Consider the following 11,858-nt stretch of genomic DNA (forward strand, 5'->3'; position numbering starts at 1 on the left):
ATTTATACGCACATACACATATATATTCTTTGTTGACTAAAAAATATAGGCACAACCTGTAAGCAGAGAGTTATTTTATTTTAAGCCCAGGAGACAGCAATTGTTTTGAGAAAACTGCCCCAAGGAGGAAGTAGTGGAAGGCAGGCTGTATACAAGTTTGCAACCAAGGGAGCAGGGCTGTCTGAACAACAAAGGTCAGGCATCAAGGAATTTAGCATTCTTTGTCTGGGAAGATGCAAGCCTCGGGGCACAGTGAATTCATTCCTTTCATGTGCACCTCAGCTATCAGGCCAATCCTGTTTTCCCGTTCACTTTGCTTCTTGCATTCCCTCAGCTCCTCAGCAATCAACTTGGGGGTGGCCGTGCCCAAAGGATTTCAGTTTGGGGAGCCCTCATTCACATTTGGAGGCCAGAAATCTCCAGTGGCTGTAATATCTTGTTTTTATTATTTATTTCCTTGTTTATCAATATGGCCGAAGATATTTTATTTCACAGTTTTTTAGGTCTCTGTTCAAATGTCAGTCTTAGAAAAGACTTTCTGATGACCCTATCTCAATGAATGAATAAGTGAATACATTCACCAATGCCCATTTAGGCTGTATCTGGAAGAGGCTTTTTCTCAAAAAGATAAACAAACAAACAAATTTCTGTTATTTTATTCCCAAACTTTATTTTAGCCAAATAAGGCTAGGAAAAAAAATTTTTTAATGAAAGTATAATTCATTTACAATATCGAGTTTCAGGTGTACAGAAGATTGATTTAAAATACGTACACACGTGCTTGCTTCGGCAGCACATATACTAAAATTGGAATGATACAGAGAAGATTAGCATGGCCCCTGCGCAAGGATGACATGCAAATTTGTGAAGTGTTCCATATTTTTGAACAGAATTTTGGACTCTGTGGGAGAAGGCGAGGGTGGGATGTTTCAAGAGAACAGCATCGAAACATGTATATTATCTAGGGTGAAACAGATCACCAGCCCAGGTTGGATGCATGAGACAAGTGCTCCGGCCTGGTGCACTGGGAAGACCCAGAGGGATCGGGTAGAGAGGGAGGTGGGAGGGGGGGATCAGGATGGGGAATACATGTAAATCCATGGCTGATTCATGTCAATGTATGACAAAAACCACTACAATATTATAAAGTACTTAGCCTCCAGCTGATAAAAATAAATGAAAAATAAATAAATAAATAAATAAAATACATACACACACATTCTTTTTCAGATTCTTTCCCTTGTAGATTATTATGTAATATTGGCTATAGTTCCCTGTGCAATACATATAGCAGGCCCTTGTGGGTTATCTATTTTTATACATAGTAGCATGTATCTGTTAAACCCAGCCTCAGTTCAGCTCAGTTCAGTCGCTCAGTCCTGTCCGAATCTCTGTGACCCCACGGACTGCAACACACCAGGCTTCCCTGTCCATCACCAACTCTCAGAGCTTGCTCAAACTCATGTCCATGGAGTCGGTGATGTCATCCAACCATCTCATGCTCTGTTGTCCCCTTCTCCTCCCTTCAGTCTTTCCCAGCATCAGGGTCTTTTCCAATGAGTCAGTTCTTCCCATCAGGTGCCCAAAGTATTGGAGCTTCAGCTTCAGCATCAGTTCTTCCAATGAATATTCAGGGTTGATTTCTATAAGGATTGAATGGTTTGATCTCTGTGCTGTCCAAGGGACTCTCAAGACCCTTCTCCAACACCACACTTCAAAAGCATCAGTTCTTCGGCGCAAGGGAATACCAGCCTAGGGAATTCTTAAATTCATTCTCAGCACTCATTTCTTAGTCTGGACTCAATAATTCTTTCAAAATAGATAATTCCTGTGGAGATTAGGCTGCCCTCTCCAGCCTCTTCTTCCTAGAAAGCTTGGGCAGAAGAGAGTAGGATTTATTTAAATAGCTAAAACACACTCTCACACAAATCCTAGAAAGTAAAGGTTAAAGCAGATAAGAGTTTTCTAACTTATGGGTATTTTCAATGTTTACTATGAGCCCTTTTTTCAAATCCTTTTTTTCAAAGCCCTTTTTTCAAATTGATCTTTTCCCCCTCCCACCCTTAGTGGGGTCCCAAGGCCTTTTTGGACTTTGCAGATGACTTGCCAATTTCCAGCTCAAACTGCTTGCAAACAGAAGGTAAGAATGGAAACTGGAAACATTATTAGCGTTTATGCCCTTCCCTAAGAGAAGGCCCTCAAGCTTCGAAAGCTACTAGGTCTGCACAAAGGCTTGGGGGAGGGGGGAAGGGCTGAGACACCAGAGGGGACACAGCTCCAGTCCTTTTGAGTGAGGGAGGGGAGCTTCAAGCAAACAGTAAGCCTGCAGGAATCTAAATTTGCATTCATTTCTACATCAGTCCTTTGGTTTATCTATTCCTTTATTTACTCGACAAATATTTTGGGTCAGGACTTCCCTTGTGGCTCAGCTGGTAAAGAATCCGCCTGCAATGTGGGAGACCTGGCTTCGATCCCTAGATTGGGAAGATGCCCTGGAGAATGGAAAGGGTACCCACTCCAGTCTTCTGGCCTGGAGAATTCCATGGACTGTATAATCTACGGTCGCAGAGTCGGACACAACTGAGCGACTTTCACTTCACTTCACTAAAAGCCGAGAGGAACTCCAAGCATTATCTGTAGATTGGTGGATGAGCGGAGCAAATGTTTAATGGTAAAAATAAAAGCAACAGGACTTTTTAAATTAGGCAATGAAATTCTTAAGTTTATATGTAAAAGATAATGTGAGAACATTCCTCCAGGGGAAAAAATGATATGGCCTTAACAGATATTATATACCTTCAATAACATAGGGCACTGGAATTTAAATAAAGAGAACAGAAAGTTCACACAGATTTGTGAACTTAATATGCCATATAGATGGCATCTCAAGACACTGAAGAAAAGGTAAACTATTCAATAAACGGTGTTGAGACAACTGGGAAACCATCTGGGAAAAATTAATGCTGTTACACCTAACACCTTGAAACTGGACAAATTACAAAAGAATCATGAATTTAAATATAGCAAACTCGACCGTAAAATTACTAGGGAAAAAAAAACAACAACACGGGTGACTAGTTCAGTAATCTCGGGGAGAGGAAGACTTTTATAACTATGATACAAAATCCAGAAACCACGGAGTTAAACTGCATTAAAAAAAAAAAAATCCACATGGCAAAAATCAGAAGGAAAATCAACACCAACAACAAAATGAGAAACAGATTTGTAGTTCATGAGAAAGAAAATGCTAATTTCCTTAATTTCACTTACAAATGATCTAAGTGGAAATATAGGTGAAGGATGTGAAGAGATAGAAAAGGAAATAAAATATCTCCAAAACGTATGAGGATTAGGAGGAATGGAAGTTAATTATAAATCAACTGCACTTCAATTTCTAAAAAGAAAGAATTCTCTGGCAGTCCAGTGCTTAGGATTACAGGGGGAGGGGAATGAGGTGGGAGGATGATAGCTTACTGTGAATGGTGTCGGATTCGTGATCTCCAAAGAAGAAGATTTAGCTTTGGGACTAGGAACCAGGCTTGATCACTCAAGAGCTGTTATATAGCAGAGTTTTATTGAAGTAAAAAAGGGACAGAAAAAGCTTCTGACATAGACATCAGAGGGGGCTGAGAGTGCCCTCCATGCTAGTTTTAGCAAGCTGTTTTCTGTCTGTTAGAAAGCTATTAATCAGATAGAGACATCTCAAGAACAAGGGAGTTTCACCAGGCCCCTCTCCCACAATATGCATTTTTAAGATAGGGTGGCACGAGGTGTGTCATCCCTCAGCCATAAAACAATTGATATGAATACTGGTTTGTTAAGGTATTATCAGCCCATGGTTTGAGAAGAGGAGAAAAGTTACTCTTAGGTGGAAACATTTTGAATAAAGGCAAATTCCAAAGCAAATACATAATTTCATTAACGTAGCTTAAGAAAAACCATTCCATGAGAAAAATGCATTGGCTTGCTCAAGGTTTGAGAAAAGTTAAGTTCAGGTGGAACCAGGTGTTCTGAGAGCAACACAGAATTTTAAGAGACACTTGTGCTGCAGGAAGAGGGACCCCTTCCAGGGCCCGAAACTGGGCTCTTGTCTAACACTCGGAAATGAATTGTCCGAGGAGACACATGCTGACAAAGCAAGAGATTTTATTGGGAAAGGGCACCCGGGTGGAGAGCAGTAGGTAAGGGAACCCAGGAGAACTGCTCTGCCGCGTGGCTCGCAGTCTTGAGTTTTATGGTGATGGGATTAGTTTCCGGGTGGTCTTTGGCCAATTATTCTAATTCAGAGTCTTTCCTGGTGGTGCACGCATCGCTCAGCCAAGATGGATGCTGGCGAGAGGGATTCTGGGAAGTGGACGGACAGGTAGTGTCTCCTCTCGACCTTTCCCGAACTCTTCCGGCTGGTGGTGGCTTATTAGTTCCGTATTCCTTATCAGGACCTCCTGCCATAAAACAACCCATGCAAAATGGGTTACTATGGTGCCTGGCCAGGGTGGGCAGTCTCAGTCAGTGTGCTTCCCCTAACACTTGCAGCCTATTGACTCCATTTGGAGCCCCATGGCCTTCCTGCTTGTTACCCTCTCAGGGATGAGGTAAGGGGGTGTCTGTGGGCTCCTGAGCTTGGAAGCCTCTTTTGTCCCATTTCCTGTAGGCAAGACTCCAACCTCCATGCCCTTTCCTAAATTCCAAACAGTGGATTCAAACAGTTGCTAATTGAGGAAGGAACAGTCATGAAACCACCTCAGTTCAGTTCAGTTTCTCAGTTGTGTCCAACTCTTTGCGACCCCATGGACTGCAGCATGCCAGGCTTCCCTGTCCATCATCAACTCCTGGAGCTTGCTCAAACTCATGTCCATGGAGTCAGTGATGCCATCCAACCATCTCATCCTCTGTCGTTCTCTTTTCCTCCTGCCTTCAATCTTTCCTAGCATCAGGGTCTTTTCCAATGAGCCAGTTCTTCGAATCAGGTGGCCAAAGTATTGGAGTTTCAGCTTCAACATCAGTCCTTCCAATGAATATTCAGGACTGATTTCCTTTAGGATGGACTGGTTGGATGCTGCTTGCAGACCAAGGGACTCTCAAGAGTCTTCTCAACAGCACAGTTCAAAAGAATCAATTCTTCAGCACTCAGCTTTCTTTATAGTCCAACTTTCACATCCATACATGACTACTGGAAAAACTATAGCTTTGACTAGATGTACCTTTGTTGGCAAAGTAATGTCTCTGCTTTTTAATATGCTCTCTAGGTTGGTCATAGCTTTTCTTCCAAGGAGCAAGCGTCTTAATTTCATGGCTGCGGTCACCATCTGCAGTGATTTTGGAGCCCCCCAAAATAAAGTCTCTCGCTGTTTTCATTGTTTCTGCATCTATTTGCCAAGAAGTGATGGGACCAGATGCCATGATCTTAGTTTTCTGAATGTTGAGTTTTTTTTTTTTTTTTTTTTGAATGTTGAGTTTTAAGCCAACTTTTTCACTCTCCTCTTTCACATTCAAGAGGCTCTTTAGTTCTTTGCTTTCTGCCATAAGGGTGATGTCATCTGCATATCTGAGGTTATTGATATTTCTCCTGGCAATCTTGACTCCAGCTTGTGCTTCATCCAGCCCAGCATTTCACATGATGTACTCTGCATATAAGTTAAATAAGCAGGGTGACAAGATATAGCCTTGACATACTCCTTTCCCAATTTGGAACCAGTCTGTTGTTCCATGTCTAGTTCTAACTGTTGTTTCTTAACCTTCATATAGATTTCTCAGGAGGCAGGTAAGGTGGTCTGGTATTCCCATCTGTTTCAGAATTTTCCACAGTTTGTTGTGATCCATATAATCAAAGGCTTTGGCATAGCCAATAAAGTAGATGTTTTTCTGGAACTCTCTTGCTTTTTCTGTGATCCGACAGATGTTGGCAACCTGATCTCTGGTTCCTCTGCCTTTTCTAAATCAGCTTAAATATCTGGAAGTTCATGGTTCACATACTGTTGAAACCTAGCTTGGAGAATTTTGAACATTACTTTGCTAGCAAGTGAGATGAGTGCAATTGTGCTGTAGTTTGAACAATCTTTGGCATTGCCTTTCTTTGGGATTGAAATGAAAACTGACCTTCTCTAGTCCTGTGGCCACTGCTGAGTTTTCCAAATTTGCTAGCATATTGAATGCAGCACTTTCACAGCATCATCTTTCAGGATTTGAAATAGCTCCACTGGAATTCCATCACATCCACTAGCTTTGTTCATAGTGTTGCTTCCTAAGGCCCAGTTGACTTCACATTCTAGGATGTCTGGCTCTAGTCCAGTGATCACACCATTGTGATTATCTGGGTTGTGAAGATATTTTTTGTACAGTTCTTCTGTGTATTCTTGCCACCTCTTCTTAATATCTTCTGCTTCTGTTAAGTCCATACCATTTCTGTCCTTTATTGTGCCCATCTTTGCATGAAAAGTTCCCTTGATATCTCTAATTTTCTTGAAGAGATTTCTAGTCTTTTCCATTCTATTGTTTTCCTCTATTTCTTTGCATTGATCACTGAAGAAGTCTTTATCTCTCCTTGCTATTCTTTGGAATTCTGCATTCAAATGGGTATATCTTTACTTTTCTCCTTTGCTTTTTGCTTCTCTTCGTTTCTCAGCTATTTGTAAGGCCTCCTCAGACAACCATTTTGCCTTTTTGCATTTCTTTTCCATGGGAATGGTCTGGATCCCTGTCTCCTGTACAATGTCACGAACCTCCGTCCATAGTTCATCAGGCTCTCTGTCTATCAGATCTAGTCCCTTAAATCTATTTCTCATTTCCACTGTATAGCCATAAGGGATTTGATTTAGGTCATACCTGAATGGTCTAGTGGTTATCCCACTCTCTTCAGTTTAAGTCTGAATTTGGCAATCAGGAGTTCATGATCTGAGTCACAGTCAGCTTCCGGTCTTGTTTTTGCTGACTGTATAGAGCTTCTCCATCTTTGGCTGCAAAGAACATAATCAACCTGATTTCAGTGTTGACCATCTGGTGAACCATCAGCACCATTAGGACCTTGCATTTTCACTGCCCAAGGCAAAAGTTCAATCCCCGGTCTGGGACTAAGATCCTGCAAGTCGCCAGACACGGAGGAAAAAAAACCCACACACACACACACAAATTTGAAAAAAAGAAAGAAAAAGGAAAAAAAATTAAAATAGTGAAATAACAATTAAAACTGCACTGGAAAAAAAAAAAAAACTACACTGAAATGTTATTTCCCCACCCAAATGCTAATATCCCAAATTTTGATGACTAGTTGGATTGAGAAGGTGTTTGCAGGCAGGATCCTTCTACATTGTCGGTGGGTTCGCATACTGGAAGATGCTTTCATCAAATCTGTTACTGTCACGGACCCCCATTCTCTTTGATTCAGCAATGCCAGTTTTAGGAATTTATACTGCAGACATCATCTCACATGTGCAAAATATCATATATAAAATATTAATTGAAGCACTAAAAGATTGTTAACAATTTATAGCCAAGGAGCAGAATGAGGGGTGAGCGGGTTAACTGGATAGAACATTCTAAGAGGAAAGGAGGGTGGGGATTCTGGCTAAAGTGACATAACAGGATTCTTAGTGGAGGCAGGTCAGGGCAAGAGATATCATCTGAGATAGTGAAAGAAAGTGAAAGTGAAGTTAGTCATGTCTGACTCTTTGTGACCCCGTGGACTATAGCCTACCTGGCTCCTCCATCCTTGGGATTTTCCAGGCAAGAATACTGGAGTGGGTTGCCATTTCCTTCTCCAGGAGATCTTCCAGACCCAGGGACTGAACCCCGGTCACCTGCGTTCTAGGCAGACACTTTATCATCTGAGCCACCACCTGATCAGATGTGGAGGGGGATCAGATATAGAGTACAGAGGATTCTGGCTAAACCAATTTAAGAGGATTCTTGCTAAAATTGTGGACATACAAAAATTGAGGCCTCATTGGGTCCTGAGTAGAATGTGGTCAAGGAGAGAATCTTTGTCATGCCCTTTTCTACTTTTAAAAATATTTAGTCACATGACTGTATTATTGTAGTGTTTTTTGTTTGTTTGTTTGTTTTGCTATGCTACACAAGGCATGCATGATCTTATTAGTTTCCCCAGTAGGGATTGAACCTATGCCCCTTGCAGTGGAAGCATGGAGTCTTAACCACTGGACCACCAGGAAGTCCCATACAAGAAAACTTTTTTTATATAAACCAAAAAGTAACAAAGCATTTAATACAAAATAATCCATAGACTGTGGGAGAGGATACTTAGACTGAGAAAAGCAGGGAACCACTGACTTTTGTGAAAATATAAAGTGTTTTTACAGGAACCAAATCATTATTAAAACTCCCTTTGAAAAGAAAATAACAGGAAGATTGATATTGGTGTTTATGGTGTAGAGTTTCCACATTAAGATTCTCAAAGTCTGTGCAACACAGTATCAAGTAGATCTGCTCACAGCAATAGAATCCTCTGTGACTTGGCAGGATGCCAGCCCTATCTTTTATACTTTCTTTAATTTTGTAGCACTCAGCAGACACCAATAAGTGCGATTGCTTCTGCTTAGGCCACTCTGTAGTCTCCCCTTTTAAATTAAAAAGTTCCTCTGGGGGAGAGCCTGACTTTCAGCACCAGTAGGGGAAGGAACACTAGCCCCACGGCTAAAATTCCCAAGATTCAAGCTCTCCTCTGTCACTCACAGCCTGTGTGATCCTGCACAGCATCTCTGCCTGTCTCTCCAGCTTCATCTTCTCATATTTAAAGGGGCGACATCATCTGTGCTTGTCCATCTTCAAAAACTTACTGTGAAGCAAAACAGACAAGGTGGGCGAAAGGTCTTTGAAAAGCTCCAAGTATCGTTCTGATGTAGGGCTGCCAGACAAAATACAGGATTCCGAGTTGTATTGGAAATTCAGACAAACAGCAAATGCTTTATGCATATATCCCACACAATATTTGGGATCTGAAACTCAATTTGTTATTTATATGAAGTTGAAATTTAACTGAGCATCCTGTATTTTTTATTTGCTAAATCTGGCAACCTTTTTTGCTATCATATAACATCATCAATGAAAACAACAGCAAATACTTACCTAGCAGTTACTAAGTCCAGGGACTGTTCCTTGAGCCATATGTGTGTGTGTGTGTGTGTGTGTGTGTGTGTGTGTGTGTATCTATCTATACATAAACTCACTAAATACTTATAAGGCGTACTACTAGACTTATTTCACCTGCTTTACTTAAGGCAGGAGTTTGCCCAGTGTCACCGGTCTACTATGTTCAGGCATAAAACTTGCTCATGATTCCTATATAACCTGTTTGGGCAGCACTGGCTCAGCAGAATCACTGATAAATGTTTTGTGTGTGAAGAAATGCATGAATTGCCCTTGTGCTAAAACGTTCTCCCAGAGAAAGAGATGACTCTTTGTTCATTATTCCTATTGGTATAGATGGTGAAACAAGACATAGTAACTTCTCTAACATCAGAGAATTCTCTCACCCATAGCCCAAATATTTTATTGAGCAACTACTATATGTCACACATAGTTCTAGAGACTTGGGCTATATCAGAACAACATAGGCAAAGATCCCTGGCCTTACAAAGCTTATATTCTAGCTAGGAAAAACAGACCAAAAAAAAAAAAAAAAAAAAAGCAAATTCTAGAGTAATTAGAAGGTGAAAACTAAGCAAAAAGAAATAGAGCAAAGACTTCCCTGGCAGTCCAGTAGTTAAGACTCTGCAATTGCACTGTAGGGGGCACGGGTTCGATTCTTGGTGGGGGAACTAAGATCCCGCAGGCAGTGCAGTGTGCCCCCCACCCCCAACCCAAGAAAAATGTTGTTACTTAACAGGTAAACCCTAACAGACAAAAACTACCAGGAACACACCTGTAGTCCAACAAAGAGGTTAACTGGCAGCAGGGGAGGCCACATGGGGGAGGAAGGCGGGCATCCTGGAAAAGGGAGTAGGGAGGGGCTTCTCACAGGACTGAAGCTCTTTTTGGATAACAGCACAAGCAGATGGAAGACCAGCTCTGGGTTGGGTGCTGTCGTGAGATGCAGCAGTTTAGCAAGTGGGTATCTTATAAATCTTTGGGAGCTCAGGTAACAGGGAAGAGCCAAGTCTGACTCCATGTTGGATCTGATTCTTTGACTGAAACCTTGATTGTCATTGCTCTTGTTATTATAATCATACATTATGGCCTGCCTCAGGGAACCCTGCCCTCTGCCCAAAGTTAAACTAAAGTGGCTTTGTTCCGCTCACTGGGAGACAATCTGACCATGCCCACCTGTCAATGGCTGCAAGAAAAAAAGCGATTAACAGAGCCCCTCCTATTTTGCAAGAGAGAGCTACTTCCTCACCTCCTGTCTCTCCCTGTTCTATAAAAGAAACTGGCATCCAGGACCCCATAGGATGGTGTTTCAGGGACCTAGTCTGCTACCACGTCGGTCCACAGGTGATACTTTCCTATTCCTGGCCTCTACACCTCATCTCTCTGTTTATTAGCCTGTCGTCAGCAAGCAGATCGAGCTTGGACTCGGTAATGGAGGGAGAAATGAAGCCGGGCTGGGCAAGTCATTAGTAAAAATGTTGCATTTTCTCAAAAGGGGATTGTCAGTCATTTTGCAACCATGCTGTGGCCTTGAGGGAAGCATTGTTTTCAGTTGGCTTTGCTACTGTCCTTGTTTGTGTCTGTTGGGTACATTGTGGTCTGATTATCAGTGGGATGGATTTTCACTTTCTCAAGGTAAAGAGATTACGTAAAAAAGCAAATTTAAGGGCTTATGAAAAACTGCTCAGGATTTAGTATGCAGCATCTGAGTGGACCGGGAGCATAAACGGGGAGGTAAGAGTAAATACTTTTTAATTTTCCTAGTTTTAGAAATAACTCTTTAAAGCTGGGATATTTTCGACAGCTTTTATTATTCAGTATCTATGAAAACTGTTGTGTGAAGCACACTGTTAAGGGTTTTACATGAACTTTAAGTTTCACAACCATCTTCAGAGATGTGCTTCAGAGAGGTGTGGTTAGTGGTTCAGTCGTGTCCGATTCTTTGCGACCCCATGGACTGTGGCCCGCCAGATTCCTGTCCATTCGGATTCTCTCAGCAAGAATACTGGAGAGGTTTGCCATGCCCTCCTTCAAGGGATCTTCCCAACCCAGGGATCTTCTCGACCCAGGGACCGAAGCCAGGTCTCTCCAGTTTGCAGGCGGATTCTTTACCATCTGAGCTACCAGGGAAGACTCTCTGGGGAGTAGGTCCTGTTATTATTTTTAAATTTTTTATTTTACAGACGGAGAGGAGGAACACTAAGAGGTAAGTTAACTGACTCAAAACTACATTGTTAGGAATGAGAGATGGCCAGAGGTTAAGGGAGACAAGCCGACTGCATAGCCTTTGCTTAGCCACCTTGCTCTTCTCTTGGGTTGAGAGATCACACCTCTAACGGGAAGAACAGGAGAGAACATTTGTTAAGTGTTCAGTCTGGGAAAAAAAAAAAAAAGTGTTCAGTCTGGGCAGGCACTAAAAGCTCAGTGAATTGCCAGATATATAAAGCCTACTCGGACAAGGAGACTGAGGCTAGAGATAACGGGTATCCTGTCGAAGTTCGTACAGTTACGTTAACTGGTAGAACCAGCAAAGTCTGGATTCAAACCCAGGACCCCCCGACCCCAACCCCAGTTCTGCCTCTCCACTGCACCAGCCTCTGCTGGGAAGGACTCCTCCAGGTGAGTGCCCTTGAAATGAGGACTTTGGTTCCCTAGGCGAGGAACCTGGGGGCAGTAGGTGGGGCGGGGGGGGTGGTCCCCTACCTGGGGGAGCCCGCCCTCTCCCCGCCCCTCCCGGGCGGAGCCGCCTCGTCCACCAA

At 42.4% G+C, this 11,858-nt stretch overlaps 1 long non-coding RNA gene and 1 other non-coding gene across 2 annotated transcripts; both read left to right on the forward strand.

Moving 5' to 3' along the window:
• Positions 1-777: 777 nt before the first annotated feature.
• Positions 778-884, forward strand: LOC139036689 (U6 spliceosomal RNA). Its single transcript, XR_011489520.1, has one exon. It is a non-coding gene; the product is annotated as a U6 spliceosomal RNA (small nuclear RNA).
• Positions 885-10,651: 9,767 nt separating this feature from the next.
• LOC139034324 (uncharacterized) lies at positions 10,652-11,831 on the forward strand. The gene is made up of 3 exons (XR_011486740.1): positions 10,652-10,833; positions 11,283-11,305; positions 11,536-11,831. It is a non-coding gene; the product is annotated as an uncharacterized lncRNA (long non-coding RNA).
• The last annotated feature ends 27 nt before the right edge of the window (positions 11,832-11,858 follow it).

The sequence above is a fragment of the Odocoileus virginianus genome, chromosome 1, assembly GCF_023699985.2.
Source record: "Odocoileus virginianus isolate 20LAN1187 ecotype Illinois chromosome 1, Ovbor_1.2, whole genome shotgun sequence".
Taxonomy (NCBI): Eukaryota; Metazoa; Chordata; class Mammalia; order Artiodactyla; family Cervidae; genus Odocoileus; species Odocoileus virginianus.